We start from the raw sequence: 27730 nt of genomic DNA on the forward strand, positions 1-27730 counted from the left end.
TTCTGCATTTTAAGCAAAGAGCTTTACAGCATCTTTAATTTTCCTTTTCCTGTCCATTTTGGAGAGCGTAGCCCAGCCCACCTGGCGCATTCTCCTCATGGTTTTGAGTTTCAGAGCAGAGCCTGGAGATTTCACACTGCATGGAGCTGGGCTCTAGGAAGGAAAATAAAGCCATCCTTTAGTTTCTTTAAACAATCTGATTAACTGCTTGGTTTAATCTTAGGAAAGGCTAACATACCTTTTTGGTGCTGTGGAGTGTAATTGTGAAGCTTGTGGATAATCTCTGTATAATTTTTTAAACGTTTCTTCTTCCGAGACTATGCTCTAATGAATGAAAAGTTAAAAGTTAAATTAAAAGTTACTTAGTCACACTATATTAAAAATACTTTTTCTTTCCCCCTAAGGATATTAAACTATGAAAAAGAAAAGTTAAGATGTCATTATGAGGCAGTTCAATTAAACATTATAACAGTTCAATAAAAAGAATGTTAATTATGTACATGCAATGACAATTCCAGGAAGAACCAATAAATTAAAAATATACAGATAAATATTGGCTTGAATGTGGAAGCCCAAACTCTTTATTTCCATTCTCAGCCCCAGCAGTGAGCACAAAGAGCTGCTCAGCACATGATTTGTTCTCTGGCTCTTACCAGGAGGTCAGTGTGCTCAGAGCTGTCTGACTGAGTGTCAGCTGCACAAGCATTTCTGCTTTTTCCTGCTGCTCTGCTCTGCAGGCAGGTTTGTGCTTCTTCCACTCTGCATTTTATCCACTGGAGGAGTCTTTATAACACATGTCTGGGAAAGAAAATGTTTCTATTTCTAGATTATATTTTATGGGCTAAGTGTGGAATCTAAAGCCAAATTCAGGACCCAGTTTACAGTCTGAGTGTCCAAGAATTCACCTGACAGAAATGGTGGAACTCTGATCTTTCCATCCAAACATGGAGCAAAAACCCAAACAAAGTGGGTAGGGGTGGAAATATAATATTTTATATTATTTTTGTTGCCAAATGAGGAGAATGAAGGGGAAGCTATGGAAGAGTTGAGTTTCATGGTACATTGTATTTAAGTTCTCCATGCTTATCTGCAGAAATTCAGGCTATTCTGAACTGTAGCCACTGCATTGGACTCTATCAAACATCAAAGAAAATGGGAACAAACAAAACTGCAGGAAAAGGCTTTCAGAGAAAGATTGATAGCTACATCAAGATTGGTGTTATTTAAAATAGTCTTTTCACTAGAAGTGAAACTGAGAAGCATTGAATGGTCCAATGCAGTCCTTTTTTAGACAGATAACATCAAAATGGTGCTGGATTCCATTGTTCCAATATGAAAACCACAAGTGAACTCCTGGCAGGGAAGAAGGGTGAGCTCTGCAGTCAGGACTACTTTGATACTTGGACCATTTTTACAGCTGTATCAGCTTTTTTCTCTTCCATAGAGGAAAAGTGCCTTTACAAATGGACACTTTTAAGACTAAGTAAAACAATTCTAGAGACAGAAAAAAATCAACAACTGAGCAAGAAAAATTACACACTGGGAGCCTTTCCAGAAACTGCTGGCTAATATCTCCATGGAATGGTGTGACCCTTTAAAATCCCTTCTTATCCCAGGGAGGGAAAAAATCATCTACGGAGAAGTAAGAAATACAGGCAGAAAAATGCAACAAGAAATATTCACGGTTAGCAGTTATAAAATATCAGTGTTGGACTGCCCAAGAAGCTTCCTGTACTGAAGGAGGCATTTTTAATTATTATTTTTATTTTTTTTAATGTTAGGAAGATAATTTGGAGACCTTCTATTTTTTACATGAATAGATTCACTGTATAGATCTAAACAAGGTTTAGGAATCCCAGGAACATAAATTTTTACTTTCTATAATTTAAAATTTTAAGTCAAAAGCATTCCAATGTCTTTTGTTGAATGCAAATAAATTCTCATGGCACTTCAATTGATTCTACACATATAACACTACCAAATTCTAAAAGCAATTAAAAAGTTAAAGTTACCTTGTGCTTCTTTTCACTTTCAGGAATCATACTGCCAGAGTGCTCTTTTACAAGATTCTCCTACAAAAGAGTTTTGTGACAGCAAGGAAATATTGATTTGAATTCAGTTGTTAAAAATCTTCTTGGTGTAATTACAGAGCACAGTCTATAATCACAGACTGCTACAAAGTTCACAAAAAAATATAACCAGATTTAGCACAACCTCAGCATTTAAAAGTCACTGAAAAATCCTACAGTTTAGGGAACTTTTTTGCTTAACTAGTTAAAATTAACTAAAATAAAGAAGAGTTTTGTTTTGTTGTTTGTTTATTTATATATAATCTATAATCACAGACTGTTACAAAGTTCACACAAATAGATGACCAGATTTAGCACAACCCCAGCATTCCAAAGTCACTGTTTTCCTGTTCAGTTTCATTTCTTACCCAACTCTTCCCACAGCACAAGCCCAGGCCACACCTCTCATCCCCACTGCTCAGTGAAAAAACTCCACCTTTTCTTCCATTTCTGCTCTCAGTTGTTCCTTAAGGGAGGAGAGTTCCCTTTTCAAACATGACAGCTCATCTTCCTACAAACCATTAAATAAAGAACAGGGTTAACTATGCACAGCCCAGAAAAAGGAAAACAGTCCCAAGTGAGGCAGTAATTAACAGGGACACTCATTAGATACACAAGATAATTCTATTTGCTTTTCAGCCCTATACTTGAAGCTTTGCTTTAGCTTGTTTAACAAAGACTGAAGCACTTTAAGAAACAGGTACTTGATCAGAAGTGTTCAAGGTAATACCTTAAAACCCTTGGGAGAAGAGGGGTGAGGGGGCACAATCTAAATATTTAAAACAAAAGTTTCCTATTCAAAGTGGGGAATCAGAACATGACACACTATCTGGAAGAGCAGACACAAGCACTCTGGTACTCCAATTTACTTTTAGAAACATTTTGAGTTTTTAGTGCCCAGAATAAGATCTGTTGCAGCAGGTTGGGTGGGACTGCTACTGGTAAAAATTCAAACCACACTGGAAAAGTTCCCAGAGAATGGTCTCTGGTGGGAAAGACCCCAGAGCACAGCAGGAAAAGGAACTCTCTAAGCAAACTGAAAAAAGATTTTGAGAAGTCACAAACTGACTGAAGATCACATCTTTTGTCTCTCTGTGCTGTGGGTGGGCAAGAGGGAGGGATTGGGAAAAAAAGGTGTTTTAAAGGTTTATTTTAATTCTCATTACTCACTTTTAATTCTATTAGTAATAAATTTTTTATACTATTTTAATTCTCATTACTCACTTTTAATTCTATTAGTAATACATTTTTTTATACTATTTAAGTTTGAATCTGCTTTACCCTCAAAGTGTTTTTCTCCTAATCTTTATCTCAACTTGAATTTTTCTTTCCCCTCCTCTGCTCAACTACAGCAGAGAAAAATGAGTGAATGTTTTTTTGTGTGTGCCTGCAATTAGCCAGTATAAAACCCCTACACAAGGACATCAGCCCCTTCACTGAATTACTGACCATTGGAAAGTGCTCCTTACCAGGGCTCATTCTGATGAGAACTGCTTTTGCTGTTTCATTTCATATACTTTTAACTCTGCATCTTTTTCTTCAACCATTTTATCATATTCATTCTGTGGTAAAAAAACCAAACTAACAACAAACTCAAAACATGTGACTAAATGTTACAGTTATAGAGTTATCCAGTCTTAAAACATCAATTTTCAAACCAGGCTCTTAAGATTCATAAAGAAAAGGTTCATTGATGCTTCTGCAGAAACTGTAAAACAGGAAATGCTCAATTCAAGTATTATTTTGTGGACTGGTAGAGAGTGCTTTATTTCTGTGCAGCAATATGTGCTAAGCACTAAGAGCCAGCTGGGCAATCTTTATTAATGCATCTGCTAAAGATATTGCAAAATAGAGGAATAGAAAGGTAAACTAAAATGTGTCAGGCTAAACTGCTGACATTCACTAAGTAATCTCAGAGAAAGAACCAAACTGATACTGAAAAATATTGCATTCACATGGTATCAAAGGAAGCCTGAATTAAAAAAAATCTAAAAATCCCAGAAGTTTAGATGAATGGAATTTATCTGCCCATAGGAGTGTGTTCATAATCTTCAAATGAATGTGATTTTAGATGATGCAAAGTCCAGCATATGTTCAGCTTCCTTTTCCCAGACTCAGGCCTGTTTCTGCTTTTGAAAGGTCATTAACGTGGTGTCACAAGTTATAAACATGGTATTGACATGGTATCACACATTGCAAACCACAGCAAGCAGGAAAATCTCTGACCTTGTGCTTTTCCATCAGTGCCATCATCTCAGTTATCTTGTGCTGACATCTGGCATCAGTTTCTCTCTGTATCATTGCAGTTTCATCACAAAGCAACCTCATCTTTTCTACCTGTCAGTAATAAATTGCATTTCATTCATCAACATAACAATACATTTCTTTTAAATCTTAATTTCTTCTTCCCCCTGTGGGTGCAAAGTTTGCAGTCCCACTTGGGCTTTATTTGCTTTTAAGATCCTTTCAAATCCCTCATCTTTTCTGCAGATTGTTAAAATGGGCAAGATCAAAGGTACAGCCATGGCAGGCAAGCTAACTGCAAACCAAAATGCCATTTCAAGCACTCTGCCCTAACATTTCTTAGCATTGCCATAAAAAAAGTGTGGGCAGAAAAATCCTAATGTGGGAGAAGTTATAATCTAATTTAACTGTGCTGACTTTATACCAAAGGTGGAATTTCTTTGAACTACATCTTGAAAGAAAGAAGTTTTAATGGAGTTCTTATTTTCAAAGACACATTCAAATACTTCAACTTCAGCATCTAATGTACTAAAGCTTTGCTCACAAGGATTCACAACAAGTTCCAATTATGTTGATAAGACTGAAATATGAGCAAGGATCCTGTCAATAAAGCTTCATAAAAACATTTTAAATTAAAAAATAAATTGCATAAAAATTAACACCTCTCACCTCTTCACGAAGTTTATTTTCATTTACTTTTCTTGTTTCTATGTCTTTTTGATAGATGTCAACTTCTTCCTTATGTTGCTTGTTCATATTTTCCATCTCTAACTGCAATTTATTCACCTTTTGGAGAAAGCAGAATTGCTGCTGTTATTTGTTTAGGAATTACTATGTTAATGATTTTTTCTTACCTCTTATTTTTGAGCACAAACACTGTTACTTTTCAGGTATATGATTCAAGTGTTTCCTATTTAAAGTTCAGCTTTTTTTTAATAAAGAGTTGAACTTTTGCCTGAAGTGAGTTAGAAAATACTCAAAGGAACAATGGCAACAGCAGAGTGGGGAAGACTGCCCTAAGCAGTCACCCTAAATGCTGTGAATGCCTTGGAAAAAAACCAAATACAGATGGAGATTGTATTCTCTCTCTTGTAAATCTGTATCAGATTTTCACAGGTTTTATGGTACATTTTCCTCTCAGCTGTGCATTTTGATTACAGTTTTTCCCTTTTAAGTTTATCATATGAATATCCTCAAAAAAGTCCACTTTTCTTCAAGTGCAGTACCCAAAGCTGGACACAATATTCCCATCAGAGGGATTGCCACTGCACAACACATTTAAAGAACAGCCTAAAAAGAGTAATATATTTATATATATATATATTTCTTTTAAATGCTTTTCTGTTACAATGAGGTTGCTGAGCCCTGTTCAGTCCACTATCAACAAAAGATAAAAAGGAACAGATTTGAAACATCATTAATTGCAATGTGAATCCATCTCTTAAATGTCCAATAGTCAGTGCCCAATGATTACAAATGGAAGCATCTTCTAAAAACTATGAGCTCATTCCTGCAAAACCAGATCCAAAAACCAGTTCAGAATGTATTTAACAAGTATTATCATTATTTACACTGGAAGTTAAAAACACTCACCTCATCTTCTACATGATGTTATTTAAACCTACATTCCCTTCATAAGTATTGCTTTTCTTGCTTTCTGCAGTCATTTTCTTTTTCAGCACCTTATTCTGTTGAAATAAAACAAAACAAACACTGTACCTTAATAAGTTAATAGAATTATGTAATGGTTTAACTGCATCAAGAAATTCCAGCTTTCATCAGGCAAATAACTCTCTGTTGTGCAGCTCAGGTTCCAGAATAATTCTTAAAACAAATGAATGTTCAGCTAATTTCTGTGATAATTACTGTTTCTTCATGACCTTAAGAAAGGCTCCTCCTGAGCAGCAGCAGGGAATAACAAAGGAGGTGCAGAATGGGAATTAAAAGTAAGATGCTGCTGGCAGAAGGTGTGAAGATGTCATGACCAAAAATAGAAGTTATTTATTTTTACAGTGAAGTTACTACAGTTTGTGCCAGTGCAGAATTTTTTTATCCTAGTGGTAACTGAGATACTCATACAAGTACATAAGTAACACTATGCACTAAATGAAAAAGAGTAGATGTTTATTAAAGATATTATTTTTGCAATTGTTTTTTTCAAATTAAGGCTCATTTAACAAATCAAGTGATCCCTAAGATGACTCCCTAATTTGCTCAGGGTTAGGATAAGAAAGGAGAATTTTTAAATTACATAGGTGTATCTAAAGACATCACAGCAGACACAAACCTGCTGAAAAGGCAACCCAAAGTATGATGTGTTTATGTATTTGTGAAATTAAAATCTCTACACACCTCCTGCTGCAACTCTTCAATGCATTTGGTTTTATTTTCCACCTGTTTCTTTAAATTATTCATCTGAAAGAGATATTTCAGACATGAATTAGTAAGTTCTACAAATTACTCCCTATGTGAGCAATTCCTGAAAATGTTCTCAAACCTGCACTTGCACCAGTCTGGTTTGTTCCAATGGGACTGAAACACCAGCTGACATGTTAGAGTAATCAGAGTTTTAGCCATAAAGTACCACAAGATGTTAATTTATAGCAGTGAACCAGTTCCTTAGTGGTTATAGAGTTAAGAAGGAAGAAGAAAAAAAAAAAAAACCAGGATCTTCACAATTTAAAAAATGCACTTGTATGAAGTTCCCTACATCCATGAAAAAATTAATTTTCCCAATTATTTTCTAGAATCTTCAATGGGTTTTCCTTTCTTGAAATTTCATTTTCAATACTCTTAACCTGAAATTGCAATTGTAAATCTTTGACTTTTACAATGAAATTTTGAAATCCATTCTAAAGCTAAAAACCCCAGGTTGCTTTGAACCAATAGAAAGAAAGTAAAATGTTTGAATCTATTTAAGCTAAAACTCACACTACATATAAAAAGCTAATCCAGAGCCCATTCATCACTGAGTGGGTATATGAAAAAACAGAAAAGCAGGTTCTCTGTTTGTCTGAAAACAAACAAATCTTTAAGATGTTTCACTCTTTTAGAGTGAACATCCCAGTGACTGTGCTTGTCTTTTGAAATACCAGGGCTCACATGTGGACACACCATGGCACAGCTGGCAGCAGCTGGGAAAGAAGAAACCTCTGGCAGAGATCACATCCCCCAGGCAGAGACTTGCAGAAAAAACCCCAACAAAGATTTTACATTGAATGCTGCCCTGCAGGTTCTGTAAGATATTTTCACAACACATGACATACATTTTCTTCTCTTTCATCCAGTGTACTTTTCATCTCTTCACCCGTCTTTGCCATTTTCTCCTTCAAAGACTCCAGTTCATTTCTAAGTGCCAAATTAACAAGCATTAGTAAATATTTACTTAATGTCTTTAACTTATTTTCAGTACTTCTAACAAACCCATATTTTATTTTCTAAAAAGAGCTGCTAATGTTGATGGGAACTTCATAAGCTGCTCAATGAAAATGTTCTTAAAATGCAGCCACATGCCCAGTAAGTCAATATGTGAACTGTCCATACTTCTTTTAAGTAGGAAAAGATGTTCCAGGAACCCAAGGAAGATACATCCTGACCTGGACTATTGCAATGCAGCTGTGAAACATGGGAGCTGCCTGTCTATTGAACTGGAGATACAGAGAGTAACTCTGATCCAGTTTTGCCGTGTCACATTTCATCCATAACCTTCAGCTTCCATTTGAATTTCCTTCACACCTGAGATGTCTAATGCGAAACAAGACAGCTCCTACTATGGAATACAAAATGATGGCAAACATTGTTCCTGCAGCAACTGGTATTTCTAATCTGAGAAAATTTCTACTTGGCCAACAGCAATTCTGAATAGTTTCTGTTTAGCTATGTAATCTAGAAAAACATTAATAAAAAAATCCCAGAAAGCAGCATTTGAACACAACTATTTGAGTCTACTTCCTTTAACAATATAAGTTATTAATATTTGTTTTTGCTTGCCTTAGCTGGCCATTTGCCTCTTCTAGGATTTCAACTAACTGCTTTGTGTTTTCTTCTTTTTTCTTACTGTCCTAAATAAAGACCCATATGTCAGCAAAGAAATAAAATTCAAAGTGACTTCTTAACTCAAAGACATCCAAAGCACATTGACCTGCCTTGTTCAGAAGTGTAAATACTCTTCCTTTCCAACTCAAACACAAAAAATAGCTCAGGTACTCTACAGACCCAAATCATGTTGCAGCTCATCGTCTAATTTGTAAAACTGAGTAATTTGTCAAATTGAGTATTGTCCTTTGAAGAAAGCTGGAAGTTTACAACTTGCCTCTTGTTGTTCTTGCAGCTTCTGGAGTTCTGCAGCCACAGCATTTTTCTCTTGTGCTGTTTGTTCTTTCTCTAGTGATAGCTTACTGAGATACACTGTTAGTTGTTCATTCTTTAACCTAATTTCAAACAAATGGCCAAGAGGAATAAGAAGATGCATTTTGAAATTTCCTTTTAAATAAAACATACCCATTATCAAGTGTTATTCCATTCTGAAAGAAGTCCAGGCCTTTATCTACAAATATAAGCTTTGCAGCAGAGTCAGAGAGATGTAAAAAGGTGACAGAAGAAGGAAAGAGAATCAGAGTCAACTTTTATATAAATATAATGGTTAGTGAAGGTGATGTAGTTCAAAGCAAGATTAAGAATGAATTCAGAAACTTTCTCTTCTTGTTAAATAAGTCAGAGAGATATGGAACTACTACATATGCCATAGAATACATACAAATAGAGAAAGTGGAATTTAGAAATGTAAGTATATAATTAATGTCACATATATGGTTCAAAACTTTCATTAGAAAACAATCATAGTTCATTTCACTGTGGATTAAAGCAACTTCTATATTACACCAAAACTAATTCAATATTATATTTTCAAAATGGTCATACCCCTCTTGTTCAAGATCTGTTTTCAGAGTCACAAGCTGCTTTAAATAATCTTGTTCCTTCTCAGCTGTACTTATCAGCTGTGCTTTCAAACCATGGAATTCTTTCTGCAAAATGAAAAGGAAGAGTTCTGAGTATCCATGTGCAAACTCCAACTGCTGGAGTTTATCAGACATGAGCTAAGAGCACAAGGCTTTCAGAAGAACCAAACAACATCCATGTCATGGATTATCCAGATTGGATCTTTCCAATCTCTGCTGGGATCTGGAAGTGGTGTGAGATAGTGAACTGCGACACCAGTGCTGTTCTTGTCTGTCCTCTGCTGTGAGTTTCATTACCTGGGCTGCAAAATTAGGGTGGGACCCTGCTCTGGGTGCTGTTTCTTATGTATAAACTTGTATCCAAGTCATGGTATGTAACTTCACTATTTCTAAAAACGTGTTACTATTGCCTTGCTTCAGACCTCTCTCATTTGGAGAGCATTTTCATTTCTCTCTCCACATTTTTCTCTCTCTGCATATTTTCTACAGTAGCCTCAAGATTCTTCTTCAGTAAAAGTCCTCCAATTTGCCCATTTTAGAAAATGAGTGAAACTCAGTTCAGAACACTCAATGCACAGATTATAACAAGCAGACGCAGTAAAATGCACTCCTGATTTCACACTCTCTTAACTTTAGTTGATATGGATTCTTGTTAGGTTTGTAAATATAAAATCATAATGAAAATAAATCTCTGTTAAGAGTGTATTTCATATAGCTTAGATTTCTGTGACAGAAAATGGGCCTGTGTCACAGCACAGCAGGGTTCACAGAGGGAGTGGCATTTATATCCAGAGGGAGTGGCATTTGAATGGGCATGAACAAAGAAGGAAATAACCAAAAACCTTGAGAAGGAAAACCAAAACATGGGAGACAAGAAAAACCAAAAGCACAGGAGACAAGAAAAAACAGAGGCAATAAAGAAGTTCTTAAAAGAAAACACTGAAATTGTGTGTGAGAAGGTTTAGTAGAAATGTTAAGGTTGAGTAGGTGGAGTTTATTTATGGCATTTAAGATACAAAGCAAGAGGAATTTCATATGAAGAGCAAATGCCATGACATTAATAAAATGAATATTTACCAGAGTTTCTGACAGCTCTTCAAGTTGCACCTCTTTATCACATTTTACTTTAGTCATCTCTTCTACAGCACATGGAATGTAAAATTAATGGAACAGGAATAATTTTTCATATTTAGCAGGCAATATAAAACATTTCCCCTTTTGCAATACCCAGTTCTCAAAACTTGTTGGATTAAGTTAAGAAACTGAAAAGCTAATTTATGACTTAATCTAAATGTAGACTTGAAAAAATGATTCAGACATTAGCAAATCTATATCGGAAGAGAAACTAAATATTTATCTTAAATAAAATTTAGAGCCTATTATGTTGTCCACAATTATAACTTCAAATAAACCATGGACTGTAAGACTGGAGTATTCTCCAAGTATTGATGCACCTGCATTGTTCCAGAAAAAAAAATCTGAACTGCTGAAGGTATCAGATGGATATGCTGAGAAGGGAAACCAGTTGTTACTAACTTCCAGATGGTTTCTATGTGCACATCCACAATTCTGGTATTTTTTCCAAGTTCTCAACAGCAAGGCAGAGCTCTTACTCTGGGGACTAAGGAGCACATCCCTAGAAACCACAGGGTATCAAATTGATGATATTTAAAGACAACCCCTGCCAGCATCATTCCACTTCCAGCATGGGGAGGGTCACAGAAACCTCAATGGGAGGGTTTTATCTCTGCTGCAGAAGACACTCCTGGCACCTGCAGTGCTGCTGCTCTGAGCTGCAAACCAAAATTACCTCCAGAGGAATTCATGCATGAATGGTCTGACTATTGGAGCTGTGCACAGCACTGCCCTTTGACTGCTGCCAGCACTAATGACCCCCAAAGAAAAGGGATCAGCTGAGTAAAAATAAGTCCAGGCATTCCTGACAGGTGCAGGTACTGTAAAATCATTTCTCCAACTGCTAGAGACAGTCCATTTCCAGACAACAGCAGAAAACATATTTATTACTGCCTAGCTCATTTTCTGCCTTTGTACAAGCCTTACCCAGTTCAGCAGATTTATTCTGGAGCTCCAAGGTAAACAGCTTTGAATCATCTTCACATTTCTTTAATCTAAGAAAATGGTAAATTAAAAATCCCAAATATGGAGTACAAAGCACTGCATTTGAAACTTACAGGGCAATAAGACAAAGTCTTACCACAAGCACTTTAAGAACATTTACCTTTCAACAGGCAGATGAGATATCTGCCTGCAACACATATCAAATTTCACTTTTACAACCTCAGAACAGCAGACATAAAAGTAAACAAATATATACCTACAGAAATCTGTATTTCTTAAAGACAGAATTATGAAAGTTGGAGGGGGCATACATTTACTTTTTATACAGCATCAACTATCACAAACAAAAAAAAAATGCATTAAATACTCTGCATTTAGACCACTGTGGGAAAAAAAACCTCCAAACTTCAGCTTCATTTCCAATTATTCTTGGTTTTGTCATAGATTGCAACCTATAAGATCACTCTTGGAATTTAAACTCTTTAATTTACCTATTTTGCTCTTCTTGCAACAAACTTTTCAAATTGGCAACAGAAGTCTCAAACTCCGCTGTCAGGGCTGCAAGCAAAGCCTTAATTTTTTTACATTCTTCCTCCTGCTCTTCCTTTTCTCCAGTAACCTGAATTAATGTTTTCACTGTAGTATGGAATTCAGTTTCCAAGTTCTTTTGAGTAACCTTCAAGACATGATATCATTTCTAAACATGTTTTGCAACAAACAGCTACAGCTGTTTCATGTCTAAAGTATCCATAATTATTTATGCAAATACTCATCCAGTCTATTTCTACTGTAAAACTATAAGCAAGAGGTACCTCTGCCTTTTGCAATGAAATTTTAGCCTCTTCCAGCTCTGCCCTCAAATGTTCTTTACTGCCCTGGGATTCCTTTAACATTTCTTCCTTATGTACTAAACAAAAAAAGATGTTTATATTTTAAAAATAAAATATTTACTAAAAAATGCTGACAAAAATGGAAAATTACATACATTTAAAGAATTTAACAAAGACCAACAGTACTGACATCAAATACTATAAAATAATACATAAAATTTGAATACAGATGGCTTAAAAATATTGAAACTCAAGTTCTGAAAAGTAAGTTTCCTCAGTGACATCTGCCTGACTAAATTTGCAAAACTGAAGCAACTCTTTTTTCCCCTTGCAATTTTCAAAAGCTCTCACTGCTTGACTCACCCTAAAAACTGCCCTGCCAGTCCTGCTCCCACATGAGCAGCTCCTGTTCCAAACAAAAATAAGGCCTTCAAGGCCCCAAAATTCTGCTGCCAACCAGCAACAGAATAAGACTATCATGGCCCTGTTTCCTGTGCTTCTATAAACAATTACGTATAATAAATAAACAATCATAAACAATTACATTTAAATTCTATAAACAATTACATTTAAACACAGTAGGCAGAACTCTTACATTTTGCTTCCATTAAGTCAGCAATCTTATTTTGTGACGTCTGCTGCTGAGCCTTGATGTCTTTTATGACATCATCTTTTTCATCTCTCTGTATGGTAAGAGCTGAAATCTAGAAAAATGCAAGAAATATCATCATGAAGTCTGGAAAAGGGACAGATATAATTTTCATTTGTACCCAGGTATGATAAGCAGACATTTTGCTGTCAATCAAGTTAATTAGATAGATAGATAGATAGATAGATAGATAGATAGATAGATAGATAGATAGATAGATATAGATAGATAGACAGATAGAAAATATTTGCTAGATATAATCTTAGCTAAATATTGATCAAGTCACATTACTCTAAACAAAAAGTTCTCAATTCAAAATCAAACCATGAATTCCAGTAGACTAAAGGTACTGAAACATCACTAAACCCAGAAAGACTTCTTGGCTCTTGCATTGCCCCTTTAGTCCCAAATAAAGCTCTACATATTGGATGTAAAATGAGCAAACCTGCTTTTCCTTTTGACTGACTTCCAGTTTGCATTCTTTTTCAAACATGTCCACTTTTTCTGCTTCTTCTTTTACTTTGGAGATACAGTAACATCCATAGTTAACATTCTAGCTGAAATATACTCCAAGTTCAATACAACTTCCAGTTTAAGATTGCTTGGAATTGTACAGCTGTACCATTTGTTTCCCAAGAGTAATTGTTGAGGCAATGTTTGATTTTATAATCAAAATACAAACAGAAAAGAGCATGTGAAAATGAAACAGGAACATCGCAGGCTATACATACAGAGAGAGAGCATTTAGCTAAAGTTTCTGTAGCTATACACTAGTGCATTATCATTTAATTAAACAAATTATGGGAAATAAGTATTGATCTCTAGACTGTACTTCACAGACAAAACTTCAATTTTGAGTGACTGTTTGAAAATTAAAGTTCCAGATTTGGCCCAGTGGAACAGCAACAGAAGGGGCCAGGCAGTGACCAAAGGCAGCATGAATAAAAGTGTCTCAGTGTGAGCTGCTCACCATTCCAGCACTTCACATCCTGCTGCCCTGACACTGCATGTGTAACACAAGCTATGAAGTACTAAACTGAGCAACTGAGCCAGCTGCATAAACTCAATAAACAGAATTCTCACATTTGAAACTCATTTCCAATCTGTCGTTCTCTGCTTGCACACGAAGCTCTTCAAATGCCACTGTCATTCTCTAAAAACAAAATTTAATATTTGAAGTTCAATACTGGAAACCCTGGAACTTCTCCAGGGGCTGCTGCCCACCTCAGCCATTCCGAGGAACCAGCAGGGAGGTGAAACGGAGCCCAAAGAGAAGCCAGAAGCTATGGCAGTGACCCAGAACTAAGCACACATCACACAGATCACAGGGATCTACATCCCACACACTGCTGCACCTTCTCCATTGAATGTGTTTGATAGAACACAAAAATAATTCTTGAAAAGGGATTGAAAACCCAACTTCCTGCATCACATATGACATGATACCCACACATGATGGATACAAACAGTATCCCAACAAAAACATGGAACTCAGCTCAGCTCACATAACTCACATTCCTTTCATCAGGCTTGCTCACTTACTTCTATGTTGCAGTGAAGTTCCTCATACAATTGTATTGTTGCTTCCTTTTCCTGTTCATCTATCAAAGCAAGAACATATGAGAAAGTTTTTCTTTTGAACAAGAATGCCAGCTGTCCAAGTCATTGTATTTAATCAGCATAATGAATTAAAAAAGGAATTATCAGCTCCATTCTTATTAAATAAGTCATTATGAAACATTGTGCAAAAGTTACAGAATCTAGGGAAAATGTGTATTTCACTGAAATATTAAGCAAGCTCAGCTTTTATATTTCCTTCCTAAGATATTTTTTTTCTGTAACAAGTGTAATTCTGGATCAATTTATGTGACCATATTAATTATTATAGTATCAATGCTGTTGAATAATAATGTATCAAACCTGTTAGTATTTATAAACTGTAATCTAGGGTTTAGCACTGAATTTCTTCCTATCCGCAGATACCTATAACCACAGAGCTGTCATTATAAAATTGCAACACTCCATGTCCATATTTTCCTTCTTTCCTTTCACTTTTGTAATTGATACTATTTTTTCCTAAGAAAACAATTAAAAAGAGAACAGTAAAAGAAACAGCTATCAAAAAAGAACAGTACAACTATATACAAGTGTTTCTAGAATTAAGGCTAAAAAGAAACAGACACTTAAGTATCCAGGATCAAGTTAGTAAAATTCTAATTATTATAATAACAATTCTAAATTGCATATAAAGTAGGATTCCCACTCAAGAACATATTTTAAAACCCCAAGGCTTTAAACCTCATTAAGTTATCCAGCTGTCTTGGCTTGTTCAGTTTCATGAGAAGAATTCCAGTTACTCATTATACCTTGGGGTTAAGACCTTTTTTCCCCACAAATGTGTGATGGCTGAAAACAGGAAATGTCAGCTCTGGAAATTTGTTCCAGAGTGCTGGGGATTTAGAGTAGATTCTACTGCCTAAAACCAGGCATGAAGTGTCACTTCTCATGTCTGAATATATTCCCAGAGTGTGGCTGGGACTGCAAAGCTTCAATGGGCTGGGCAGCCTTGGGGAGCCCTGCCCTGCTCTGCAGTGGCTGCCAGTGCCAGTCGGGGCTGTGGGCACTGCCTCAAACCTGGAGCACTGTTTGGGCACCCAAAGAGCTCCCAGGCTGGCAACCGTGCAGCAAACAATCTCACAGCCTTCAAAAGCCCTCTGCATTTAGCACTACAAACCACAAGTCTGTTAGACCTGGGGCTTCGCTTCCAATTTTGTGAGCCACTTAAAATTCACTTCTCATTCTGAGAGCCACATCCAGTCGATCTCAACTGGAGAACTTCTCTGAACAGCACAAGAAATTTCTTCTTCTTTCTTCTGTTTGTGAATTTAGAGCAAGCTAGAAGCACTTTTACTCTGATAAATGAAAACTAAAAAAGCATTTACATTTGCTGGTCTTCTCTGTGAAGCGAGTGCAAGTTTCCTTGAGCAGATTTGAGCAGATTACACAGATGCCTCGAAGCAGCAGCTCTCAGGGAGGGAAAAATATCATGTTTGCACAGGAGTGCACAGTGCTTTGTGTACCTAAGGAGCAACAATGGAAATGACCTTCAAAATTTAACAGCTACATAAAACTGCCCACATGGAAACTGATTATTTCCACCACAAAAATATATACTTGGTTCTATTACTTACTCTTTCAAGAGATCTTCATTTTCACATATCTCATCTTCCAGTTTCAAATGAAGTTTTTCATTTTCAAACTGATTTCATAGGGAACAAATGCAAAAAGACACTGTTATTGAAAAATCTATTAGAAATGCACTTTGACTTCTCAAATTCCTCATGAAAAAGTAATTTGGGGCATCAGTAGACAGAAGTCTGTTTTATCTGGTATTACATGCTGAGTCATCTTTTGCATGAAAGATGCAATAATTAATGAACAATAATTTACCAGCAAATGAGACACTTACAGGTATATTCTTCATACCCACCCTCACACAGGACAGGTGCCTGCAACTTCTCAAAATAATAATTTTCTCAAGGCACAAACCAAACTGCAACAGTCTTTAATATTTAACTGTATCAATAATAGTGTCAGACTGAATCAGGAAGCACTGAACTTCATCTATTCAATGTACACTATACAATACTGGCCTGCAGTTCTTGAATAGCTTTATTCTGTGCTTCAATAATCTTTCTATTCTCTTGGAGTTTTCTTTCTTTCTGGTTTAGTTCTGATTCCACAGTCAGTTTCTACTGCTTGATCTTCTCAGCCTCTGTAGAGTTTTGAGAACAATTCATTCATTGTTACTGGATTCTATTAAAACAGGTTCCACAATTTAATCTCAAATCCTATCTAATTAAGACTGTTGTAGTTAACATATTTATCTCTTAGAAACATCACAAGAGTAATATTTTTTCCACAGATGGTGATATAACCTTAGATATGATCAGGAGCCCAAGTTTAAATCTTTCTGCATCCTCTATGTATGTATCAAAAGGCATTACAGAGCACATAGGAGAAACAAATACAATGAAATATCCCAAATCCCCTTCAGACATCACCAAATAGATGGGCTTAAAGACATGGATAACTGCAGTCCAGCAAAATCAATAAAAGTTTTGCCAGAATTATCAGTGAAGCCAAAATTCCTTCTAGCAGGTTCTTCACCCCATTTCTGTCCTCTCCTTCTGACAGACACTGCTGAGTTAAGTAAAGGCAGCTTCAGAGACTTTGCCCAGGAGTACCTGTGATATTGCCATGAACACACACGAATCACAGAATCACAGAATAATGAGGTTGGAAGAGACCTCTCAGATCATCAAGTCCAACCTATGCCCTAACACCTCAACTATAGCACCTAGTGCCATGTCCAGTCTTTTTTTAAACACATCCAGAGATGGTGATTCTACCACCTCCCTGGGAAGAGCATTCCAGTGCTTTATTATTCTTTTGGTGAAAATTTTTTTCCTAATATCCAACCTATCCCTCCCCTGATGTAGCTTGAGACTGTGTCCTCTGGTTCTGTCAGTGCTGTCCTGTGGAAGAGACCGACCCCACCTGAGCCTCCTCTTCTCCAGGCTAAACAGCCCCAGCTCCTTCAAACGTTCCTCACAGGGCTTGTGTTCCAAATCCCTCAGCAGCCTTGCTGCCCTCCTCTGGATGTGCTCAAGCATATCAACGTCCTTCCTAAACTGAGGGGCCAGAACTGGACACAGCACTCAAGGTGCAGCCTCAGCAGTGCCCATACAGGGGCAGAATGAGCTCCCTGCTCCTGCTGGCCACACCATTCCTGATCCAGGCCAGGATGCCATTGGCCTTCTTGGCCACCAGGGCACACTGCTGGCTCATATTCAACCAGCTGTCACCAGCACCCCCAGGGCCCTTTCTGCCTGAGCACTGTCCAGACACAGTCCCTAGCTTGGAACGTTGTAGGGTATTTTTGTGGCCCAAATATGGAACTCAGCACTTGGATTGATTAAACTTCATGCTGCTGGACTCTGCCCATCCGTCCAACTGATCTAAGTCTCTCTGCAGAGCCCTCCTTCCTTCCAAGAGATCAACACAAGCTCCCAGCTTAGTGTCCTCTGCAAATTTACTGATGAAGGACTCGATGCCCTCATCCATGTCATCTATAAAAATATGAAACAGAACTGGTCCCAGTACAGCCCTGAGGGACAACACTGGTGCCTGGCTGCCAGCTGGATGCAGCACCATTCACCATTACTCTCTGGGCCCATCCAGCCAGTTCTGAGCCCAGCACAGAGTGCTCCTGTACCAGCCATGGCTGCAGCTTCTCCAGGAGTGTGCTGTGGAAGACAGTGCCAAAGGCCTTGCTGGAGCCCAGACACACAACACCCACAGCCTTTCCTGCATGCACCAGGCGGTCACCTGTTCACAGAAGGAGCCCAGGTTGGTCAGACATGACCCACCCTTGGTAAAGCCATGCTGGCTGGGTCTGATAGCCTGGCCATGCTGTGAGTGCTGTGTGATAGCACTCAGTGTGAACTGCTCCATTATCTCACCTGCTACTGAGGCCAGGCTGACTGGCCTGGAATTACCAGGATCCTCCTTCCTACCTTTTTTGTATATGGGTTTCACACTGGCCAGTGTCCAATCACCTGGAACTTCACAGTGAGCCACAACTCCTGATAAATGATGGAGAGAGGCTTGGCAAGCTCATCTGGCAGCTCCCTCATCACCCTGACGTGGATCCCATCTGGACCCAGGGATTTATAAATATCCAAGTGTCCCAGCAGTTCTCTGCTCACACACAGAGCAGGAAGGAAAACTACCACCCTTGTGCCCTTAGGACACCTTGAAAGTGCCCTACAAGCAGGGCTGGGCCAGTGGTTGAGGCAGGGAGAGCAACACACGAGCCCCAAGGGCCCTTTGGTTCACTTACAACAGCCCCAAACACCATCCTTGTTCTGGCTGCAGCACAGTTTTGTTACAGTCCTGATGGTACTTTAATAGCTTAGGATTAAAAAAGTCTAAAAAGTTGTCAGGGATATGAAAATCAGCAGGGAGAGCACAAGAAATGTGTTTTATTTTGTGGTAGCAAACAGTGTTTTGTAGCTGCAAAGTACAGAAGCTATTGCCAAAAAAATGAGCTGTACTGAGTTGTGCTAAAGCAGATATCTGCTGGTAAAGACATTGTGAAAAGAATCCAGTGCTTGAGGAAACCACTGAATTAATTGTTTTACAGATAAAATAAAGCCAGACAAGGCAATTGGGATAATCTACTTCAGTTTTCCAAAGAATACTCTTGTCGGTTTCTCGGCTGTTTAGGTGGCCTGGAAAGGCCCAGAGTGGCCTTGGACAGTCCGCACTTCAAAGGACGAGGAGAGACTTCTGATCTTGTTTCGGTCTTGGTGTTTATTAATTGTTTATCTAAAAGATTTTCTTTCAGCCCGACAGAGGTCTGCACAGCAAGTCAGCCATGGGCACACTCCGCAGCCCCTGGGGTGGTCACTTATCTTTATACCCGAAGTTACGTGTACAATATTTATAATTTTTCCCCAATACCTTCTACTCTTATTAACCGGTGCACTTCTAGTAAAGACCAATCCCAAAGTGCCACCATCACCACAGAAGATGGAGGCCAAGAAGAAGAAGAAGAAGAAGAAGGACAGGACACTCCCCAATTCCTCCATCTTACTTCTTTAGACCCCCCTGTACAGAAATCCTAAATCCTGTGTTCTACACCTTAATTAACTTATCCCTTCACCATTCACCCAGTAAAATCCTCCCAGTCCTCATACAGATGTCATCTCCTGTGTAGGATCGAAGTCCTGCCACCAGACACTTCTGGCAACATTCCAGGACTCCCGAGCCCCCCAAGGGTGGTCTCGGTCTCTCTGCACCTCAGTCCTAAAGTGCTGAGATCCCACATACTCTGACTTCAACCCTTCTCCCCTCAACAGAATATTCAGAAGCAGTTCCACCAGGATACTTAAGTGTTGAAATCTTATTCTAATTACAGCTCTTAGACTACACAGGCACTTCAAATAAAGAAAAAACAACAACAATATTGCAATCACCCTAATTTTTAAAGATTTGTTTCCAAGCATGTTCACTAAATCACAAAAATCTCCTCTAAGTGATTCAGCTTTAAACAGGAGACAGAAAATATTATTCCCTTTTGACTACTTCCTTTAGCCCTGAAATATCTACTGAATAATGCTTTAGGCACTGTTTGGGAACAAATTCAAAAGACCCCAAGGAATGAGATGTGCAGAGTTGATACTTAGCTTACCTCTTCATCTACTTCAGAGCAAAGTTTCATTTGCTGTGAAATTGTATCTGAAACATGAAGAGATTTTGATCAATGCATTTCTAAAAGTAACAGTGAAACTGTATTTAACAGTTACAGGTATGAAACTGTGAGACTGCTCATGAAAACTAAAACTTGACAATATATAAAAATCTAAAGAAGGTGCATGGCAAATATTCCAATCATACCTGAATCAGTGATTTCGCTACGGCTCGACACATCCAATGGCAGCTTAAAGTCATCATCTGAGCATCTCTTAAAACCCTGCACAAATTTAAAAATTAGTTTCTTATGGGTAGATTTGCAAAGAAAGAATTATAAAATCCAGGAAAATAATCCCTACAGTTGATGAGAAAATAGAATTTGTCATTAATAAAACAGCTGCCTACAATTTTCAAAGCCCAAGGTATTGGTAACGGCTTTGGAACTCACTTCTTACTTCCCAGTGGTTTATCAAACTGTTGGTGTCCTGCAGTTTGATTTATAGACTGTGGCCAAAGGGGAGCTTTCAATGCAGGGAACTCAGCAGCTCCTGCCTGTGTGGGCACTGCTGCATGGCAAAGGACTCAAGGAGACAAATTACTTTTTTGAAGACCAGTAGTTGATATTTCTTTTTTGCTTTACTTCCAAGGGCACTTCTAAACCATATCTGATTAGGTTTCAGCATGAAAATAGCCTTTTACAAGGTTCTGAAGTCACAGAAGTTCATCCTGTAAACAGCTTACTCATCTGCTGTCAGAATGTCCCATTTGAATCTCAACATATTTCATAACAAGCTTCAACATGAAAAAATAACTTGTTGAATTCCCATAATTCAGTGTGGGGACAGAACATTTTCACTGCACACCTGATCTGGTGAGACCAAGACACCAACACCAGTGTTGGTGTTGAGTGTTGAGTGGAGCTGTGGGAATCCATAAAATCAGAGGGGTTTGGGAAAGCTGCAAAAGGCAGCCTCAGAGACAGCAGAACTGTGATTAGAGCCAAGCAGCAGCCATGAGATTGGTCAGCAGAAAAATTATGTAAAAAGTAGAAAAGTAAGGACAAATAGAACAATGGTCTGTGTATTAACGCTTGGCTAGAATAACTAATAACACCCTAAGTTACAGAAAAGTTTATCTAGCGAGATATTAGGAAGTTCTAAGCTTTATAATGGAGCTCTGTGCATTGTGTTTTAGGGCTTACAAGCAGGTATTGTATTCAAAATAAGCAAGCATTGTTTTAACCAAAGGTACGTGTGCTTATAGTGGTTGGATAGAACTACTATCAATCTGCTTTTGCTTTGTGTGATTGGTCAAAAAACTTTTAAAGTAAGTTGTAACATTAAGTTCTTTGTCTGCTGCCTGGGATGTGAGCTGCTGGCATCTTCCCATTGTTATAACCATGTAATGAGACTGATGCTGGAAAATAAAACAGCTCAAGGCAGTTCCTCAGCAGTTCCGTCCCATTGGTGATTTGTACACAGACCCTGGCTGGCGATAGAGCCCTGCTCGCCCTCTGGGCTGAATTACCCACATCAAACACGGACTTACAGCACAGAGCGGATGCTCGAGAAGAGGATTCCCTTCAGTTCTGACAGAAAACAACAACAAAAGTCTTTGAAATTCAAACCGAATATGTCTGTGCATACGCCACTCTAGGCATATGCACAGAAATGAGTCCAGCGCAGGAGCCGTCCCGGCCCACGCAGGGCCAGGTGTGTGTGTGCTCCAGCTCTGCCGGGGCAAGGGGCAGGTGTGTGTGTGCTCCAGCCCGGGGCAAGGGGCAGGTGTGTGTGTGCTCCAGCTCGGGGCAAGGGGCAGGTGTGTGTGTGCTCCAGCTCGGGGCTCTGCCGGGGCACTCCCCAGGCCCAGCACTGTCCCCGTGTCCTCGGGGAAGGGCCCCTGCGCTTTCCCCCCGTCCCCTCCTCAGCCGCGGCCTCCAGAGCAGAGCAGCCCGAGGGGGCGGCAGGGGGCGGGGGGGTGGTATGGGCCGCCCTCAGCGGCCCCGCGGCCGAGCGCTCACCTGGGATATACCCGCAGACACCTGCCCAGCGCTCAGGCGCGGCGGCATGAACAATTTAAAGCGGTTTTCCTTTCTCCATGGCTCTGATAAAAGGGCGGCCGGGGCGGCCCCAGCTCCCGGCGGCCGCTGAGGGCGGGCACGAAGGGCGGGAAGCGGCAGCGGCCCCTCAGCGCGGGAGAGCTCTGAGGGGAAGGGGGGGTCCCGCCTGTGCAGGGAATAATTGGGGGAGCCCAGTCCTCCTGTGGGAAAAATGCGTATTTTATGATTGACTTTTCGCAAATATTAATCCAAATTACCCAAATTATTATTACTCTAATTATATTGCTATTTTTATAACCATTTTATTACTTTTAAAATTTTAAAAAACAAGTGATTGGTGTTTTTCACGTCCTGTAACACCCCCGTGTTGTAAATGGCTCCCCAAGAAACATTGGTACGTGGGATATTGTGTGTTGGGCACTGTGTGAAAAACACCAATCACTTGTTTTTAAAATTCTCAAAGTTTAATAGTAATTAAATTGTTTTAAAAAGAGTAATATAATTAGGGTAATAAAAATTTGGACAATTAAGTTTTAGGAAAATATGAGACATTAAGAACAAAGAGTTATGGATGTCCAAGTACCTTTTTCTGGGCAAAATAAGCCCAAAAAAGGACACAGGTTAATAGAGGATTAACCCTTAAAAACAATAACCTGTTGCATATTCATACACCTCATACATGATGCATAAATTCCATTCAAACACAGGATTCTGTCTGGTCAGTGTCAGCTTCTCCCTCTAAATCCTGACAGAGCCTTCATGGCTGAGCAGGCAGGAAGAAGTTCGTTTGTTCTGATAAGAGAGCAATAAATTCTCTTTCTCTGAAAGATTTAGGTGTCCTTTGGCTGCCATCTCGCTGCGAGTCCTCTCTTTAAAAAAGTATCTCACATAGCATGGTTTCTATTTTAACATTTTGTTATACCATAAAACTAGATTTAAGACACTATGTAAGAAAATTAGTACAACATAACTTTCTAACACAACATATATAATATTCATGTTAATATTTGTGAAAAGCCAGTCATACAATATGCATTTTTCACACAGGTAACACAGGCCCTGGAGGGATCTCCTGAAGCTGGCACAGCCCCAGCAGATGGCATGGGTGAGGAGGGGGCTGCTGGGAGGCAGTTTGGAATAACTTTGCTGTCCTAAGGTGACGTTATGATGCTTGTATCCCCAGTTGTCTGTTCTGTTTATGCTGGATATTATGTTCTGTGCCTTTAAGGCTGGCTCTGAAGAGTGAAGTTTTGTTTTGGTTTTATTATCAGCTGCTCCCCCACAGCTGGTGGGACAAACAGGGCAGTACATGATGCTGCTTTTGCTTTTTGCTTGGCTTTTTGCTTTGCTCTTGCTTCTGCTTTTTGCTTCTGCTTATTAATTAGTTTAGCTAAGCAGTCTGAATTTTTCCCCGGACTGTTTCTCCTTTCTCGTTTTTGGAACCACTCAAACCTGCTGCGGACGGGGACCTGGGAACACCGAGAGTTTGCACTTTGTGGCTGCAGCAGCTGCCCCAGCACCGGAGGGAGTGATAACAGAGCGACCACCCCCAAGAGAGACTTTCTGAATTTGTCATGTTTTTCAGAGTGGTGAAAGAGTGGTGTCATCCAGTATTGTTCATTTTGTGTGCTGGGGGGTGCTTTGCCTGTTAAATAAACAGGTTCTTTCCACTTCTCTCCAAGGAATCCTTCCCAACCCAGTTGGGGGGAGGGGCCGTGTGGGTTTGCTTTCTGGAGGGGCCCCTTTGGAGGTTTTCTCCGAAATTTGCCCTAAACCAGGACAAAATTTGGTGCCCAACACGTGGGGCTTGAGAGAGAGTCGAAAAAACCCGGGTCTGAGTGCATTTTGGTTGCCATTACTCTGTGTTGGTATAAAGCAGTTAATGGCCATGTTTTTTGAATTCATAATGTCTCTTGGGGTGAAGGCTTGCATGCATTTCTGGTCCCTAGGTGCGGAGGATCATTAACGGGACATCACGCCATGATCAATATGATCAAGTGAAACCAATTTATTACAAAAAGCAAGCCATATTTATACTGTTCTCTGTTGTTCACACCTCAAGCTAATACATGATTGGTTAAATCCTTTTTACGCATGCATTTTGACATTTCAATTAATTTTAGTTAGTCTTTCTTCTGCTGCAGGACATCTCGCTGCAGTTTTCTTGTCTGCCTTTGCATCCAGAACCATCTGCTGCTGAGCATGTTCTTCTTCTTTGATGTCCTTCGAGGGCATAGTGACCTTACTCAGTTTCTATGAAGGCTGGATTGTGCACATGTTGCATACGTCCATTGTCCTGCAAAAAAACCCTTAACACTCCTCCCAATGCTTTCTGGTCATTCAAGTGCCCTTCAGCTGACTGGTTTCATGTTTTGAGCTTCAGGGAATTGCCCAATCTTTCTGAAGCTCAAATAAATATCATATTAGTCAACATCTTAATTGTTTTTATATCTCACAGAATTGCCTTTTGTCTTTGTCTAAAACTGTTACTGTACGGAAATCTCTGGGGGATGGTGGACATGTCAGATGGTGCTGGGACATCCCAGAGTACTTGGGCCTTGTCTCTGCACAGGAGAGCTCTTCATCCCCTTTCTCTCTTTTCCTCCTTCTGGGCATGGAGGGAGCTCCTGACTTCAGCATGTGACTCGTGTGTGCAAAGAGCAAATCTGGGCAGAATTGGGGCAGGGAGGGTTTGGGGAGACCTTGGGATCTGTGCTGGGCACAGAAGGTGTTTCCATTGCTCTGAGGCTGTCTGCTGTGGAAAGTGGATTTAATATCCAGCAGAGGGATGACTTTTGCATTTGATGGAACTGTGCCTTCTCTTGGGTTTGTTGGCTTAAAAGATACAGAGAAGCACACACACAGCTAACAACTCCTGGATTCCAGCAGTGTTCAGATAGAAATTCCTAGAGGAGGTAGGGTCAAGATGTGTGCTTGCCTTGTGATCAGCCTTAAATACCCCTTGGACTTCCTGGGCCCTTCCCCCAGGTGGGACTTGGGGTCATTTAGTCCCTCAGGAGCTGGGCTGGGGCTGCAGAGGTGGCTGTGGAGCATTGCCTGTGCTGTGCCAGGGACTGGCAGCCACTGCTGGGCTGGGATAGAGGCTCTGGGGGGATTGGGGTCACAGGGCAGGGCAGGGCAAGGCTGGACCTGCCCCTTCCTCCCTCACACACAAAATGTTTAGAGCCAACAATCTCCTCCAGTCTGTCACAACAGAGAATGCTGGAAGTGAAATCCCAATTGTGGCCATGGGCACCTGGATTAGAAGGACAGTTCTTTTCCATAGGAAGGAAAACTCAGAGCTCCAAGGTTTGGAAAGCAGGTGAGAGCCTCAGTAGGCCAAGGCCAGCCAGACTTGTCAGGAATGGCAGATTTGTTACAGGGCTTGCAAGGGTTTTTCAGGGTGAAGAGAGAGACGAGAATGTTGACCTCATGTTCAGAAGGCTTGATTTATTCTTTTATGATATATATTACATTATAACTATACTAAAAAGAAATAGAGAGAAAGTTCTCAGAATGCTAGCTAAGCTAAGAATAGAAAAGGAATGAATAACAAAGATCTGTGTCTCAGCAGAGACAGAGACCCAGCTCTGCCGTGAGTGGTCAGTAAATCCAAACATCCACATGAGACCAATCACGGATCCACCTGTTGCATTCCCCAGCAGCAGATAACCATTGTTTACATTTTGTTGCTGAGGCCACAGCTTCTCAGAAGGGAGAAAAATCCAAAAGAAAGGATTTTTATGAAAAGATGTCGGTGACACATTTAAACCAGCTGAGTTAGATAGACTGGATTAAATTACATAAATTAGAGAAATCAATTAGACAATTCAGCCAGTTAAACCAGTTACCCCAGCTAAAGGTGCCAGGCCCTGGGGGACTTTGCCCCGGATTCACCACCAGGAAGTTGGTTCTATTTAACCACCAGGAAGTTGTAATTTAGGATTTTTCCAGCCAGGGGAGGGATTTGCCTGCCCCAGGACATTCCCAGCACCAATGGAGACCCAGAAGGTGCTCAGAGGGGGAGACCACAGGGAAATTTGGGTGCTGGGGTGGAGATACTGGATCCAGGGTCTACCTGGATCCAAGGAGTGCTGAGGAGAGCCCGGGACTGAGGAAATCCCAGAGCTGAGGAGAAGATTTCAGTGCTGAGGAGACCCTTGATCCAAAGTGACACCAAATCTGAGAGGATTCCAGATCCAAAGAGATTGTGGATCCAAGAAATTTCCAGAGACAGGAACAAGATTCCAGAGCTGAGAAGATTCTGAATCCAAGGAGACCCCAGAGCTGAGGAAAAGATCCTGGATCGAAGAAGAAGATTCTGGAACAAAGAGACTCTGGAGCTGAGGAGGAGACCTTGGAGTGAGAAGATCACGGATTCAAGGAGACTCCAGAGCTGAGAAAATTCTGTCTCCAAGGCCAAGATCCCAGAGGTGAGGAAACCCCAGACTGGAGGAGTAGATTCTGTCCCCCTGGAGCAGCCAATCACGTGCCAAGATGTGGAATTTCCTGGAGAGGACCGTGGAGATCCAGATATCCAACAGCACCCGGAATGTCACCCTGGAGAACCCCAGATGAGGGGAAGGTGCAGGAAAGTCCCTGGGGTGCAGGGTGTGTGGTGGTTTTAGTTTGAAATTGGGTGGAAACACCAATTTTGTGTTGTGGTTTAGGTTTGCTAATTTAAGATTTTTTTAATTTGAATTTTTTTTTGCTGATGTACTAAAGAATGTGGTAAGTTTGGTGTTGGCTGATTACTGATACACTTACTTTTTGTTGTGAGATAGGATTAGAAGAAAGGTAAAGCAGGTTTAAAACTTCAAGAGGGTACAAAGAAAATTTTATTAAAAGTAATTAGAAGGAAAAAAGTAGTAAGAACTAAAACAAACCTTTTAGAACACTTTTCTTCTTCTCACAACTTTTCTTCCTCACTGATAATGTAAAGAAATTACACTTAAGATTTTTAGTTAGCTTATAATTTGTAAAATAGTTTTTCTTTAGTTTATTGAGGGAGAGAAGTCTTTTTTGTTAAGGTTATGGAGACTTTTTTATAAGAGACAAAGGAAACAGGTTTTTTGTGGTTCTTAATTTGTTACAAACAGCAGTTGTTTGGGGAATTTTGCTATGATGAAGTTTTTCTTATTGTTATAAGCATTTTTATAGCTTGTTGATAGGTTATGTTGATTAAGGGGGTATTGTTTAAAAGATGTGTTGTTTCAAGGTGAAAATTCTCTTTGTTGTCTATTTTTAAAATTATTTTTATTTTTAGGAATAGAGATTTTCTTTTGTTTTTCTGAAGCATAGGACTACGCTTTTTCTCTGTTTAACTTTTTCTAGGATTACAGTTATTTTAGCATTTGTTTATTTTAGTATGGAGGCTTTTATTTGCTATCAACTTTATACACTTTTATCTCTTTATAGCTTTATGTGCTATAAGGAAAAAGAGTCTTTTCTCTATAGCTTATAAGAGGATTTTAGCTCTAAAAAGCAAATAATTTCTTTTTCTTCCTTATTTTGGACTTCTTCTACACCAGCTTTGATGTCTTTATGCTGTTCTTTTACATGTTTGTATTTTGGGGTTTTTT

The 27730-nt window shown here is 39.4% G+C and overlaps 1 pseudogene; it reads right to left on the minus strand.

Annotated features, from left to right (window-relative positions):
- Positions 1-24440, minus strand: LOC131094587 (synaptonemal complex protein 1-like; annotated as a pseudogene).
- Positions 24441-27730: the final 3290 nt, after the last annotated feature.

This window comes from Melospiza georgiana, chromosome 30 (assembly GCF_028018845.1).
Source record: "Melospiza georgiana isolate bMelGeo1 chromosome 30, bMelGeo1.pri, whole genome shotgun sequence".
NCBI classification, from domain to species: Eukaryota; Metazoa; Chordata; class Aves; order Passeriformes; family Passerellidae; genus Melospiza; species Melospiza georgiana.